Source organism: Protopterus annectens, chromosome 12.part0, assembly GCF_019279795.1.
Source record: "Protopterus annectens isolate FY-2018-M chromosome 12.part0, PAN1.0, whole genome shotgun sequence".
Taxonomy (NCBI): domain Eukaryota; kingdom Metazoa; phylum Chordata; order Ceratodontiformes; family Protopteridae; genus Protopterus; species Protopterus annectens.
In genome coordinates this window covers 97,400,869-97,417,091 of record NC_056746.1, presented here as the reverse complement: position 1 = coordinate 97,417,091, position 16,223 = coordinate 97,400,869, and the positions used below count along the sequence as shown (strand labels likewise).

The 16,223-nt window shown below is 41.5% G+C and overlaps 1 protein-coding gene across 1 annotated transcript in view; it reads right to left on the bottom strand.

The window, feature by feature from the left end:
• Positions 1 to 16,223, bottom strand: part of TBL3 (transducin beta like 3) — an 825,158-nt gene that overhangs the window by 560,542 nt on the left and 248,393 nt on the right. The gene's annotated exons all lie outside the window — the stretch shown is intronic.

Sequence of the window (16,223 nt, the reverse complement as noted above, 5' to 3'; positions counted from 1 at the left end):
GAAAAATTCATTCCGATGCAAAACATATTTATTCTATCAACTTGCTAAGTTTGTACAAGTGATATTTAAAAATTGTACCTATTTGTGAGCCTTTGTCCCACTCTTATTTATGGCTTTGTCTAGATATCTTACTCTAAGATGTTGAGAGGTATATGTTACCGTTTCAAACGAGACACTTAAATATCTTTAAAGTGCCAGGGAAGGACGACCATCTGATTGTTGTGTGGATCTTGGACTCCTTTCTCTGCTACTTTTGTTAGCAGCGGGGTCTATAAATCAAGGTTTTAAGCTTAGTCTTACTGAAAAAAAAAAAAACAAAAGAAAACAGAGAAGTACAGACTTCACTGGGAGAGTTGGAGTTTTTTATTCTAAGAAAAACTTGGGATGGTCTGTTGCTTGCCTCTGGATATGTTATTCATTTGATGCAGTTTCTCTTTTTTAGTTGGCAATGTGAGTTTCAATAGTTTTTACACGTCTGTCCATTAGGGACTATTTCCAGCTCTGTGACTTAGTTGTAACAGATGTCTGAGAGGGTGGTAGCAGACTGACTGGATATTTTTTGTGCCTGTCTATCCGCGGAGCCTTTAAATGGGATTTGCGAAAAGTATTACCCAAATTTGGGAGGGCAGAGTCAGGCCTTACATCTTTTGTCTTCCTTTTGGGTATACTGGACAGAGCGCACATCACTTTGTAAAGGGGTCTATATTATAATCTCGAAGGTTTAAAACTTCGAATCACTAAAGATCAAATTTTAGTGATCAAAGTCTTAAACAATTAAAACAAAAGAAATATATAAATTAAATAAAAAAAAACGAAATAGTGTGTAGGCAGGTGCACCACCCCACACCCTCCTACTTAAATATACCAACTCCGAGAACGCACTACATTGAAGTAAACGGAAATATCCCCCTATGGAGATTTTCTGTTTAAACATTCGATGTAGTGCACTTTCGGTATTCTCGTGTCGACAATATCGTATTCGATATTGTCAGACTTCGAGATTTTAATATAGACCCTGTATAGAACTTGCTAATGATAGCTGCCAAAAATAACATTACTGACAAGTAGAAGCACAGAACAACTTCTCTGATGCAGGATTTGGCTGTGTTGCTGAAGGAACTTGGGGACCTTGAAGTATCTATGCCACTCTCTGTAACTGAGAAGATAACACTGGAGCAATGGACATAATCAGACCTCTGGCCATCTTCCCAAGCGTAACTATCTTTTATGTTCACAGGAAAGCACTAGGCTATCTGCTCTTGCAGGCCATTTTAAGCCTAGCCAGCTTCCCTTTTTGGTGCTCGATATAACCTATCCCATTTTGAAATTAGATTGGCCTGTGGCATCCCAACATCAACATTTATATATTACCCCTAGTGAGAATAACTGGGAAAGTTCCATAAATAATTTGAGAATACCCAGGCCTGGAATAAAACACTTATGGGCTGCATCTGTTTATTAAAAGTACAGAGGAAAGTCCTGACATGAATTTTCTGTTTCCCATCCATCAATCCAAGTTGTCCTTGAATATGCACATGGATAAATTTTGTTTTATGGGGAAGGGGAGTCTGTTTCAGAACAGTGGTATTTTCTGCGAGATAGATCTGTCCCCCCAAACCGTTCCACTGATGCCCTAGAGAGCATTTCTGATGCCATTTGACTTGCTGATATGCGTTAAATCCATCAGAAATGGGTCACAGGATGCCTTGTATGCCAGACATAGGTCACCTCTTAGCAGTCTGTAGGATACTGAATATAGTGACAGGACTTTGAGTTGGTCCATGCAGGGCATATTTTTAAGCCTTGTATCCTTTTAGTAAGCTCTCTCTGTGGGTATTTCAATTGTTGTATGTATCTGGGACGATGCATGTGAAAGGGGGCGTTATACTCAAAAACTAATGACGGGCTGCCTAAAGTGGATGATGACCATCCCTAGAGCTTGACACAATCCCTTTGTTTATAAGTTGTGTAATATAGAAACAAATTTTTACCATAACGGACAAATGTTGGTCAAACGTTCTTACACAGTGATAGGATTTGCTGAGACTTAATGTGCTCAGATGTTACATCATAGCCCATCCATTTTGTGGGGTGCCTACTGCACCTGTACTCATGTTTTTAACTCTTTGTTGACTTGGTGTTGATGTTTTATGCTACTGGAAATATTATTGCCTTGTCTGGGTTTTTGAACAGTGATTCAGGTGTAAAAGCAGCTTATTATACAGTTTAGAGGATTGTTTTCTTCAGGGAGATAGCTAAACTACTTTTTTGTTTTATTTAGACAGCTTTTGTAGTTTTATTTTTTGAGAAAATATATGACTCTTAAATTTGAGACATATTTGCCCTGGCAACTGTTTTCTTTGATCGCTTGAATTTTTTTTTTTTTGTGTTGAACTGTTTGTTGGTTATTGTATATTATCTCTGCCCTGTTCAAGACTTTGTAATTACATTTTAAAAGAAAAGGAATAAAAAATCCAAAATAAATCAGATCAGTTTAAAAACACATTTCCAGTTATAGCTTATATTTAATATTAAGATGAGAAAAGATTTATGCTGACGCTAAAAATACCAGCTAACTTTGCATCAAATAAACTGAAACAAAAGAGAATTCTACTTGATGGGTTCTCAGTGGGATATTTCTTCTCTGTCAATCAGAACTGAGCACTTTTTCAGTACACTCCAAAAATAAAGGATGTAAATACACCCAAACCAATGCATATTGTGACACAAATTGCCAGTTATATACGCACTTGTGGTCTCATGGACCACCTATATACCTCAAACTACCAAAAAGCACCTTCCTAATGAGAAAGTTCTTCTCATGTACTAGCTGATACTGTAAGAATGTACTTGTTATATCTTACATCACAAAACCTCCTCAACTGAACTTAGGGTTATATGAATCCAAACCAATAAAGAGGGCAAGAGTAACCAGAAGGACGAACAAGGACAGACTGAAGGGCATCAAATTCTGGAGTACTAACTTCACAAGTATGTCTAAATTTCTCATGTCACAGTTGAGACAATAATGTCTAGTGAAGATATGCAAATAAATACCAAGTGGTCATAGATGAAATGCTCGCAGTCAACACATTCTTGAATAAAGTACCGAAGGCAGCCATTCCTCTAGCAGAGTAATCAGCAATTATGAGCCATTTGATGGCAAAAAGTAAGGTAGTTAAAACTTTATGCATTTTGGAATAAGATTTATTTGAAATGAAGACCTTATCTATGTTTGTTTATTCCTTCAGATTTGGAACACGTGTGCAATTAAGTGAGCTTTATTTTAAATTTATTAACTCTGGAAGTATTCCTGTCTGCTAACAAACAATTAAAATCCCAAGCTAAAATAATTTCACCCCTAGCATGTAATGTAAAAGTATAAAGATATTTATTCACAAATTTAGCTCCCAATCCGGGTATCCAATAGGAATTAACCAAAGTATAATATTTAAGCCATAACCCACACCTGGGTGTGAGTAATGCTGGATTTACCCATGGTTGGTGTGGTGTGGTCACGAGGGTGAAGCCCGAGTGGCCAAACAAAGACAACCCTGGGTAAATCCAACATTACCCACACCCAGAAGTGGGTTATTGCTATTATACAATGACATTATTTAAGAAAAAAAAAAGACTTACTTTTCTTAAATAATGGCATTGTATAATGCCTCCTTGCTGCCCTTCTGCAGCTGTCCAGTATTCTGCAGCAGTTCTGATGTACTGCGCATGGGTATGGTTATGCAGTACATCAGAACTGTGTGTGTGTGGAAGCACTGGAGAAAGGAAGATCTCTGTTGCTTTTAAAAACTTATCTTGCTATGTTAAAAGAGTTTAACATAGCGAGATAGCTATAAAAAAAGCAACCGAGATTTTCCTTTCTCCGTTGTTTTTTTTAAAGCTGTTTCGCTATGTTAAATGAGTTTAACATAGTGAGACAGCTTTAAAAAAAGCAACAGAGAAAGGAAAATCTCCGTTGTTTTTTTTTTTTTTTTTTTAAGATATCGCGCTATGTTAAACTCATTTAACATAGCGAGACAACAGCAGCAGGGCTCTTCCATTCTCTGTTGCTGTCCCAAAAAAAAAAAAAAAAAAAAAAGACTTATACTAATGGAAAAAGTCCGGTCGACTGGATCTTTTTCCATTAGTATAAGTCTTTGACTTACAACGTGAACGCTGATCAATCAGCGTGCACGTTTTGGAATATTAATGGGGGGGGGTCGTTGTATAATTCTTATTAATTTCTAGTACCACCAAACATAACATTCCGTCTTTATCTGAAAAGGTACTTAGAATTAGAACTTAGAAGGTACTTGGCAATCCATTAGGAAAGGCAACCAGCAAAGCAGACTAACAACTGGTTCACCTTCTAAAACTCTCACACCTACTCAAGTAATACCCGCACTAGAAATACATATCTAGGATATAAACAGTCTTCCCTCCCTCCCTCCCTTGGTTGCTGCCTTAAAATAAAAGTACAAGTCAATGGACCAACTCATGTGAAATCTGAAACCACTTTCAGGAAGAAAAAGGTATCAGCCTTTAGGGAATTCTACTGCTTAAATGGTAAGCCTATCTGCTCTAAGGTTCAAGTCCGTGGGTGGGGTGGGGGGGGATTCTTCAAAGTAGGAGAGAGATTTAGCACTTTTTCAGGAGCTGACTGACCAGCTGATAACCAGCCGTAATCCAGGCTTGCATAAGATCATACTCTTTAGGACTATGAACTTTTTTCCCTTTTATAGTAGAGCTTGTTTGCAGTTGAAGTCTTCCACAGGGGTTTATTTCTAAATGTGGCAGTACACCTGTGGTGAATAGGAACAAGAGAGTCTCTACATATAGTAGTATATAATGGTAGTATATAATTTGAGGATATATGGTGTTACATGCTACAGAATCATCTCACGGTGCAGGACTGAAAGCCTCAAGTCCTCATCAAGGCCAAGGAGACTTGCAGAAGTTTGGTATTTTACAATACATCAAAGAGTGATAATCTGTTCTGACCAGAGAGGATATAACAACAGGCAGGGAGCAGATAGGGCCTGTGTTTGCGAGAAAAATATCAAGTAAGCTGGTATCCCAGTGGGGGCTTTATTTGACTAAGGGAGTTTGCAATGATAAACTCAAGGAATCATTAGACATTTATTTATAGAGGTATTAGTTAAACCACCCTACATCAATGTTGATGGAGTTTAGGTTAACTGAGAGGAACACTAGTTTATTAAGATATGTTTTGTGATTTGAAGCGGTCTTGGGCGGGATGTGGTATAAAGTCATTTTTTTTTTTGCCCACAGGACCCAGCCAATGGCTACTCTTTCTACATCCACTTCAACAATTCATTCCCTCATCATGGTGAGAGCCCTCCAGACCATTCATTCTGAGATGGAATTGAGAGATGGGTGTTAGTGAGTGGGCCGCACTTCAAATCATGTGGACTGTCCTACCGCCAACCCCTGTGGCAGCTTTGTGAGCTCTGCTATAGCTGATTTAAGAGGTGTGTGCACAACCTCCAGGTGAAGAGGCTCACTACTTGCGGTGTAGGGATCGTTAGGCTCTTTGTGTCATGGAACTGTCAATGCAGCATGCTTACCTGCCTCTCCCCAAGGGTGCATCAGCTGCTCATTCACACCCCCTCCCTCTACTCTTGCCTAGTCCCTCCAGTGCCTGTGTCACCATCTGAACACAGATCTGAGTTGTGGTCAGCACTTTATTCTTCCATACCACAAGGCCAGGTGATGGTACGAGTTAGTGCTAACTACTATTAGGACATGAAGAAGTTCAAAGTCATTCTCCTAGTCGATTAGTCTACAAGTGATGGTGTTTCAGATAAAGACACGCATACCACCAGTGTTTCTGCCTGCCCTTATGGGCTTAAATGAATGGTACTCAGAGCAGTCTGGTTAGTAGGGAGTGCTATCTCAGTTCTAGACCCACGTTTAAGTGACAATTTCCAAACCGAACAGAAGGTATTTTCTTATTTAACCTGCTAATGTTGAACAGCTCTTCAATGACAGTTGCCAGACTGGAATTTGTATTTTCTAGGCTGGTAGACTGGCACTGCTTAAAAAAGGCACTACAAGATTAGAGAAAATCCTAGCCAGTGTTTGAAAGCCCTAATGAGATTGTTGTGGGCCATCCATGGTGAAACCAGCAGGATGCAGCACATTGAGCCCCTTCAGAAAGACACCAACATCCAAACCAATTAATAACATCAAGAATCTTTTCTTTTTACTGTGGCTTTATTCTCAGTGATCATAGGGTACTGCTCAAGACTTCATACTTTCCACAGCCTTACAGCAAACTCAGTTATGTCTCTCACAGTCTAAAGGGGGTGAATTTCATTCATTTATATCCAGATGGACAATGACCATGTCATACTCATCCAGATGGGCAATGACCATGTCATACTCATCCAGATGGACAATGACCATGTCATACTCATACCTGGCATGAACAGAACAGCATATGACAGGCATCTGAATATTATCCTGCTTTGGTTCAGCCATTTAAGTACTGAATCATTGTCACATATAAGAAGAATATTACTATAGTGACTGGAAAGCTCTTGTAGACTGAAAAGCTTGATCAGACCACTATAGTGGTGCTTATTTTTTGTGTTGACGGAAGAAGCTATACGCGATATGAAATGGGCATCAGCATGTTGGTGAAGTCTGGCTATGGTGTACACATCTATGCTGCTATGTACTGAAGGTCTTTCTGGTTTTGGAAGCTGTTTCTGGAGATTTAGATTTGTTTTTCAGTGTGCTGGCATAGTATTAGTATGGGTACTGATAATAAGTTTGTGAGATTTGCCTCTAGCTGCACTTAAGTATCTTCACCTCTCACATCTGGACTCCGTGGTAACAGCAAATGTCTGTCTGTGAGCACGTGGCAGTTTAAACATTGTCTCAGGGTGACTCGTGCTAGAGGACTATCAACAAATGTGGAGACAGACAGACGGAGGACATATGGTTGGCCACGGTACAGTATGTGATTTTTTGGAATTTGGAGACCCTTGATCTATCTAGTAGGGAGGGGGAGCTGTATGATGTATAAAGGTTGAGTGAAGGACTACAAATACTGGACAAAACAGTGCAGGACAGTATAATACAGCACAATACAGTACCTGTAATATACGTATGTACTTATATAATGGGACAGTGAAAACATTTACAGAACAGTGCAAACAACAATAACTTAAGTACAATATGCTAAAATACAACACAGTAATAATCAATACAGTACAGCACAAAGCAATACAATATTATACAAGATTCAACTAAACAGCAGGCATTGAAGCCACTGCATAATAAACAAAGTACAGTTTTGTACCTACCATAAATGTAGATGTTCGAGGATTCCCTTGCTGCAGTCCTGACTATTGGGGTATAGTCCGCGTCCCAGTCGGCCCGAATACCAGAGTATAAGGCTGACGTCGGTCATGGCGCCTTAGACTGACGTCAGTACGTCAGGGTACTAATGCATGACCGACGTCATTTCCAGAGTCTTTTCTTGCCGCAGATGTCAGAAGACCCAAAAGACAAGTCCCAAAACAACCTGCACCGAAAACATGTACAATATATAGAACGATATATATACAAAAAATATGAGCATGTAAACTCACCTACACAACCACCCCGAAACACAGAGGGAAGGAGGGAGGGTAAATTGGACTGCAGCAAGGGAATCCTCGAACATCTACATTTATGGTAGGTACAAACTGTACTATGTTCTTCGCCTTCCCTTGCTGCAGTCCTGACTATTGGGTAGAATCCCAAAGCAGAGGTAAGGGAGGCTGGCAAATTATAAAGTAGCAGGAGCTGACAACATGCCTTGTAAAACAGCTGTGGCAAAACCAGCCCTAGTCTTAGAGTATATAGGCAGGTGATAATGCCTAGAGAAAGTATGCACTGAACTCCAAGTAGCTGCTTCCAGAATATCCTTAGTTGCCACCCCAGTTAGAAATGCTGTTGAAGTGGCAGTAGCCCTAGTGGAATGAGGCCTAATCCCAGCTGGAACCTCTTTGCCATGATGGGAATAACAAAATGCAATGCAAAAGCCAATCCACCTAGAAATAGTTTGTTTTGACACAGGCTTGCCCTGTGAACTCAAAGCAAAAGAAACAAGTAACTGCTGAGACTGCCTAAAATTCTTAGTCCTGCTCAAATAATAACGCAATTGCCTGTGTACATCTAAAGTGTGCAAAATCTTTTCCCCTTTATTTTGAGGATCTGCAAAAAACGTAGGCAAATGAATAGTTTGGTTTAAAGCCACACTAGAAACCACCTTAGGCATAAAGGAAGGATTAGTACGTAATGAAACCCTGTCCTTATGGAAAATCAAAAAGGGCTCTACTGCCATAAGGGCCTGCAACTCAGACACCCTTCTTGCAGAAGTAATAGCCAACAGAAAAGCAGTCTTCCATGACAAATATTTCAATTCAGCAGTAGCTGCAGGCTCAAAAGGTTGTAGAGTAAGTTTTTCCAACACAAAATTGAGATCCCAAGCAGGAGTAGGAGCTCTACGTGGGGGTCTTATATTCTTTGCCCCTCTAAGAAACTGCTTGAACAAAGGATGCGAAAACAAAGGTGGGTCACAATCATAGTGAGCTGAAATTGCTGCAGCATGAATCTTTATGGAAGAGAAGGACAAACCTTTGTCCAATAATTCAGTAAGATATTGAAGAGCCACACTCAAATTAGGCTCTGAAATCTCCAAATTCTTTGCTGTACTCCAAAATAAAAATCTCTTCCATTTTTCTGCGTACACTCTCCTAGTACTAGGCCTTCTAGCTGCCATAATCACATTTAAAACTTGTTGAGGAAGCTGAGACCTGCTGTGCTTCAACACAGAATATGCCAAGCTGTGAGATGAAGAGATTGAAGCTTGACATTGAGCAGATGACCGTCCTTCTGAGATAACAGATGAGGAATCAGAGGTAAAAGCCATGGAGGCTTCTTTACAAGACTCCTTAGAAGCGGGTACCAGTGTTGCCGAGGCCAATCTGGAGCTATCAAAATCATCCTTGGCCTGTCTTGTCTGACCTTTAATAATACCTTTGGAAGAAGAGGCAGAGGTGGAAAGGCATAGACATGAAGGTTTTTCCAACTGAAAGACAGAGCATCCACTTTCCAAGCTGTGTGATGAAACCCCTTTGTGCAATACTTTGGCAGCTGGTGGTTTAGTGGAGAAGCGAACAGATCTATGTCTGGAGTTCCCCATGACACTGTCAATTTCTGAAATACATGAAGATCCAGTTTCCACTCGTGGGGATCCATGATTTGTCTGCTTAATACATCTGCTAGGAGTTCTGTGCTCCTGGCAGAAACCTTGCCTGAAGAGTCAGTTGCAGGCATTAACGCAGTCTCCCATAAAATCATTGCTTGCCTGCATAGAGGATAAGAATGTGTTCCCCTTGCTTGTTGATGTACCACATGACAGTTGTGTTGTCTGTTAGAATCAACACCTGCCCTGGAAGAAGTAACTCCTTGAAAGCCATCAATGCAAACTGGACTGCTAACATCTCCTTCATGTTGATATGTAGATGCTGTAGTCTGGCAGGCCACTTGTCTTGTATCCACTTTCCATTTAGATGAGCTCCCAAGCAGTGTCCGAGGCATCTGTCGTTAAAATCTGACTCGCCTCTGGCCGGGTCACAGAGAGTCCCTTGTTTAGGTGACATTCTGAGCCCACCACAAGAATTCCTTTTGAAGGCAAGGTATTATGTGAATGACAGTGTCGAAATCTTGGCAGTGCTGTGTCCACACATTTTGAGATACCATTGCAGCTTCCTCATATGCAGTTTGGCATTGGGAAGCACCAGAATACAAGATGCCATGAACCCTAATGCTTGAAGGACTGTCCTTGCAGTCAGCACGGACTGATGAGATAGTTGATGGAAGTAAAGTGACAGACTCTTTTGTTTGTCCGGGGTTAAAAGGGCCATCTGGGCTGCTGTATTCAGTCTCACACCCAGAAAGCACATGTCTTGAGAGGGTACTAGACTGGACTTTATTTCGTTCACAGAATACCCTAGGCATCTTAGCACTGCTATGACATATTCCAGATGCTGTAGAAGGTCTTCCTTTTCTTGAGCCAGAATCAGGCAGTCGTCCAAGTAAGGATAGATTTGAATGCCATGAAGCCTGAAGTAAGCTATCACTGGAGCCAGAACCTTTGTGAATACTCTGGGCAGTAGATAAGCCAAAGGGCAATGCAGAGAACTGATAATGAAAATCTCCAGTTCGAAACCGCAGATACTTTCTGCAACTTAGCCTTATAGGCACATGAAGGTAAGCTTCCTTGAGATCCAAAGTTACCATCCAGTGATCCTTGCCCAGCAGAGGTAACAGTTGCTGTAACGTCAACATCTTGAACTTGGGAATGTCCAGATAAGTGTTGAGGATAGATAAATCCAAAATTGGTCTCCACGTGTTCCCCTTCTTTGGTACTAGGAACAGGCGAGAATAAAATCCGAAGCCCCTTTCCGATACAGGGACTGGCTGAATGGCCCCTATCTGGAGTAACTGAGAAACTTGCTTGTGAGCCTCTTTTCTTTGTGGAGGAGGAACATCTGGCATGCCTTTGAAAGGGGGCATTGTGTGGAAATAAAATCTGTAACCGTGATGAATGATATCCAGCACCCATCTGTCTTGAGTGACTAAATCCCAATTTTCTTTGAAAAGAGACAATCTTCCTCCCAAAGGAGCTGCCAGACGAGAATCCACTGGCAGCTGAAAAGGCAGGTCATTGGTTCTGCTTACGAAAGGACTGACCCCTGCCCTCACCAGAAGTCTGAGCAGGTGAACTGTCTGATCTAGGCCTAAACGAACCTTGAGCCCTGCCCCTACCACGTCTAGACCTACCCCTAGACTGGGAACCATAAGCAGGATATGTCCACCCCTTAGCAGGCCAATTTCTACTGAACTTCGGAGGCTGCACCTGCAAAAAATCTTTAACAGTCTGCATAGACTTAGCTTTGTCTTCCATTTTCTTTAAAACTGCTTCCACAGGCGGTCCAAACAACACATCAGACTGTAAAGGAGCATCCAAAATCCTGGTCTTAACATGCTCAGCTAAATTCTGATCCTTCAACCAGGCATGTCTGCGAAGAACAGAACTAGTAGCAGCCACCCTCGAGGAGGCCTGAACAGCATCAAAACCACACTGCAAAGAATGCTTACCCACTTGTTCAGACACATGAACCAAATCCAGCAATTCTTTACACTCAATACCTTCCGCCAAAGCATCCACCTTAGATTTCAATTGTGAAAGGAGATAATTCTGATATTTCAGCATATGAAACTGACAATTCAACGCCCTCATGGCTAGAGTGGAAGAAGTATATACTTTCTTACCCCACCTATCCAAAGCCCTAGCCTCTTTATCAGAGGGTACAGGATTTTTAACCACAGAAGCTTTAACACCTTTAGGCCCCTGAGAAACAGTTTCTGGGTCCGCCCTAGGACTCTTAAACAAATACTTATGAGCTTCGGGCACCCTATAATACCTATCAGGCTTAACAGGAGCAGGAGGCAAGGAGTCAGGGTTCAGGGAAGCCTCTGCAAAAACATCCTCCACCACATTCAACACAGGAGGAATAGCTAAGGGCCTATGCTGGGGTAAAACAAGAATTCCCTAAGCCTTTTCCTGGAATCAGAGTAATCCTGGCCTTCCCATTTAAAGTGCTCCCTCATGGAGTGAAGAGTCTCTGAAAATGAAAAATCCTCAGGAGGAGAAGCTGTAGGAGTGGAATCATCCACATCAGAATCAGAATAAGTAGGAAACTCTTGCAAGTCTTCCACAGAAGACTCTGAAGCCTGTGAACACTGTTCAAAACTATCAAACTCCTGTTCCACCCTAGGCCTCTTATCAGGGGGCATAGAACCTCTAATCAGAGTAATCAAATCTTCTGCCATTTTAAGCATATGTTTCTTAGGCACAGAGCCGAAATGCTAGGAGAAGCCCCCACAGAAGCTGAACTTGGCCTACCTCTAAAAGAAGCTTTGGCAACAGAAGGAGAGGCCCTAACTACCTTGGGAAGAGAGGGAAGAACAGTTACCTGAGAAGCCCCTCAGCCTGGCCTACCTCCTGAGAGGGCACATCCTGTAACAGTAAAGTATCTGCCTGAGACTCCATAGAGACTCCTGGCAAAACCTCTGGCTCCCTGAGCCTTCTAAAGAACCGGCGTCCGGGACTGCGGTTCCTCACCCCTAGGCTTCACTGTTTTGTCCTTGCGCTTCTTGGATGAAGCGGGCGTTGGAGCATCCGACGGCATATTATAATTGCAACGCTTCCCAAACACTAACCTAGCACAATCAAGCCTCCTCTTAATAGTGCGCTTGTTAAATCTAGCACAAGAGCGGCAACCAACAACGCCGTGCTCAGGCCCTAAACAAGGTATACACAATGTATGATAATCCCTATGCGGTATCTGCTTCCCACAAGAAATACAGTTATTCACTTTTTCTGACATCCGGTTAAATACTGAGGCAAGAAAAAACCAAAATGTTCCCCAACGGTTACTTAGCCAACTCTGTTTCGGTCTGAAACTCCGGTTTCGGAAAATCTCAGAACGCCAACCTGCACTCGCAAAATTGCTTCTGCATCGGACCATGCGGCAAAAAAGACTGAGGAAATGACGTCGGTCATGCGCATTAGTACCCTGACGTACTGACGTCAGTCTAAGGCGCCATGACCGACGTCAGCCTTATACTCTGGTATTCGGGCCGACTGGGACGCGGACTATACCCCAATAGTCAGGACTGCAGCAAGGGAAGACGAAGAACATCAGTATTTAAAGCACCTACAACATGAAAGTGCCTAAGCAAGAGGAGACAGGTATATTAAAATTCAGTGACCAATTCAGCACCGATTATAAATGTAGGACTGGGCAGTAAGCATTGATACTAAAGCACAGTAAATCAAATACCATAAATACAAGTGCCTCCAAGACTTCATGTTGTACTTACAACAGAAACTATCTTAAAAGAAATGCAAGTTGCTATAGGGATAGGTGCCTTAACACAGTATGCTATCCACTTACAACAGGCTTGGATGCCAGTGTAATAAATACAGAGCAGAATAGTAGCAGTAATGCAACAAGATGCGACTCCAAGACTGCCCCCTGTACTACTAATGGACAGAGGTAGCTCATAATTGCTTTATCCCATGCATGGGTCCCCTCAGACTATCTATGGTGACCAATTCCAGTTATTCTCTTACAGATAATATCTAATTATCGACCATGGGATGGGATGGGTAAGGCCAATCTCTAACCAAATGGGATAGATTAATTCAAGGACAAAAAGGGAAACTGGCTAGCTTTAAAATGGCTCACAAGGGCAGCTAGCCTAGTACTTACCTATGAACCCATAATACTACCCCACCACGGCTGAAATATAGGAGGTCAGTAAATCACTCACTGAAAAGGTACAATAAAGCAGAACAGAATGACACTATCACACCAATGCTGTGACACAGCAGGGCAGTAAACAATCAGCCATCGAAAGAAAAGAATATAGCAGGGCTGTTACGGTACAGCTGAAAAACACAGAGCAACAATTAGCAAAGCTAAACCGAACATCATTAACTGAAAGAAGGTGCTCTGAACAGGTGCAACACACAACCAGGCACTGCCAGGCCCAGGCAATCACTATAACGTACTAGTCTATGAAATAAAGGCTGGGAATAATAAGACAATAACCAAGAGGAGTACTTTACTGTTCGTGTACCCCTGTTACTATGGTGCATATTCAGCAAGCCCACTGCGCTCAGTGCAACATCTCTCAGATGTTATGGGAATTGTTTTTGCAAACAAATCTGGTAGTATGGATAAAGGCAGGGTGGTTCAGTTTCAGGCCAGCACAATACAGTACTGATGTCTACAAATAAAGGAGAACACGAGACGACACAGACCAATAAAAATTTCATTGCTACTGAACAAAAAATAATACAAGACAAAGGCATCAGCAGTGGTAGCCCCTTCTCTTATCCGGGAGGGAACCGGTTAGACCAGTTTCAGATGCAAAACTGCCACAGCACAAACAGAACTTTTAATTCAGCACTAGTCCACTCTGACGTATAACATAAGTGCATTAAAACATTACTACCTAGATGCTGTGGGGCTGTTTTGCAGTCAAAGCCAGTAGCAGAGTTCAAGGCTGGTTGGTTGCGTCAAAGGCTAGCACAACAGAGGGGTGGCATCTGCAAACCCAGGTGGTCTGTTTTATCATGAGACAACCTGTCAAGGATCTTATAGTTGCAGGTCTCTCAAATGTCTCACTCACTGAAGACACAAACTTGATTATTATCGCTGATAATGAGGAACAGTTATCAGCTGCACGAGATTGAGGAGTTCTTTTTCGGTGATCATGGAGTAAAGTAGCATGGGGTGTGGGGGAACCCCACCATGGGGAGTGCAGGGCATAAGCTTGCCTGTCTACAAAAATACGTATTTTAACTAATTGCTAACTGTCTTATTAATAACTTGTAGTGTTATTTTTACTTACTGGCTTTCTTGACAAGTTGGTGCAGTCAACAAGTTCAACTCAATGATCTCACAGTGAACTGCAGGCTGCTGGAATAATCAACCGGATTCAAACTGCTACTTATCCAGCAAAGGAAACAATTTCCTGATGGTTGAACACCTGTGCACCAGTCCCAGAATTTAAAAAGGCTTAACATTTAAATTTTAAATTTAAAAGATATACGTATATATATATATATATATATATATATATAATCTAATTGCACCACTGAACCCCAAGTCCAATTAGCAATCATTTTTTTATTACAGGATTGTCAACATTAATTCAAAACAGGTGCCAGAAAAGACAAACTGGGTATCCTACTTAAAACAAAAAAAGACTAAAAGTTCACCAAAACAAAATCTGAAGATGACTGGCAAACATTTAAATATTCAAGTTAAGAAAGAAGAAACATTATTTAGGGTACAGAAATAGAAAGAAAACTGCAAAGGAAACATGAAAATAACATGAAAATATATCATACAGAATAGTGAATATTACAAGACGGAATTATTCTTAGGAAAAAAAAGCGTACTAACAGTTCACAGTGTAATGAAGACGCATTTAATACATACTTCACAGGTGTTCTGATGAATGGAATGTGGGAATTATACAAACTCAAAGGCAGTACACTCAAGGTGGTTTTTCTTTGCTCACACCAACAGATGTCCTGAGTGCTATTACGGATTGTGTAACCAATCAGTGACACACACATATACTGACAGCACATACAATACACAATATGCACCATCAGACAAACACAACAAAAAACACCAAGCCTTGGTGCACATTTACCATCATGCACTCACCTCAGTCATCCCAACATGCCTACAGAATGCAAACCAATAATACACAAAGGAAACGCGCTCCAATTTCTAAAACTTCCACTAAAATACATTTCTCTATAAACCTTACAACAGCACTACATGTTCAGAAATACAAAACACAACAACAATGGTTTTTGGATGGGGTCCCTTTGCACCCCTCCAACACCCTGGCAATTTGTCAAAGTCTGAACCATATCTCTTCAAATGTTCATTTTATTATCTGTATGGTCATTATATTTATTTGCCCCTGCATCTTCCAACAGCCTTCCTACCCAGTACCTTATGTCCATGGCAGGTTTACCAGCTGTTCAAGAGCCACCTTACACTTTCGCCGATCTTGGTGGGGCCACTCATGGAGCCTAATGGTGCTCTTTGCTGTCACCATTCCACCAAGGGATTCTGTAATGCCCTACCAACATACAACTCTGCCCTTCCAGTACTGTTACGTTGTGATGCTTTGAGGGGAAAGTGTGCAAAGGGGGCATGCAATGTATTGCTACAACTCTGTTGCGACTTAGCAGTGCCCACCACCCTTATCCCTGCTTAAGCTACACCCCCTCAATGTAGCATCCACAGCCTTCACCAGAGATCACTGTAGAGAGCGCCCATGAAACTCCCCACCCCTCAGGATAGGCATGCCTATCCCTCACCTGCCACTCTGTTAAGTCACTTGAACTGCTAATCGAACCCTGGTTGGACGGGCCACAGTAAGAGATTTATCCCACCACACCACTGGAGCATCTGTGCTAGTTTTACATAAAATGCTTGACCCACTGAAACTAGACTGTTGCTTATATGCTTCCGAATGGTAAGAAAGAATGAAGACATACACACTTGTCATTCTAGCAAACGTCGAACAGGAATTACATTCTT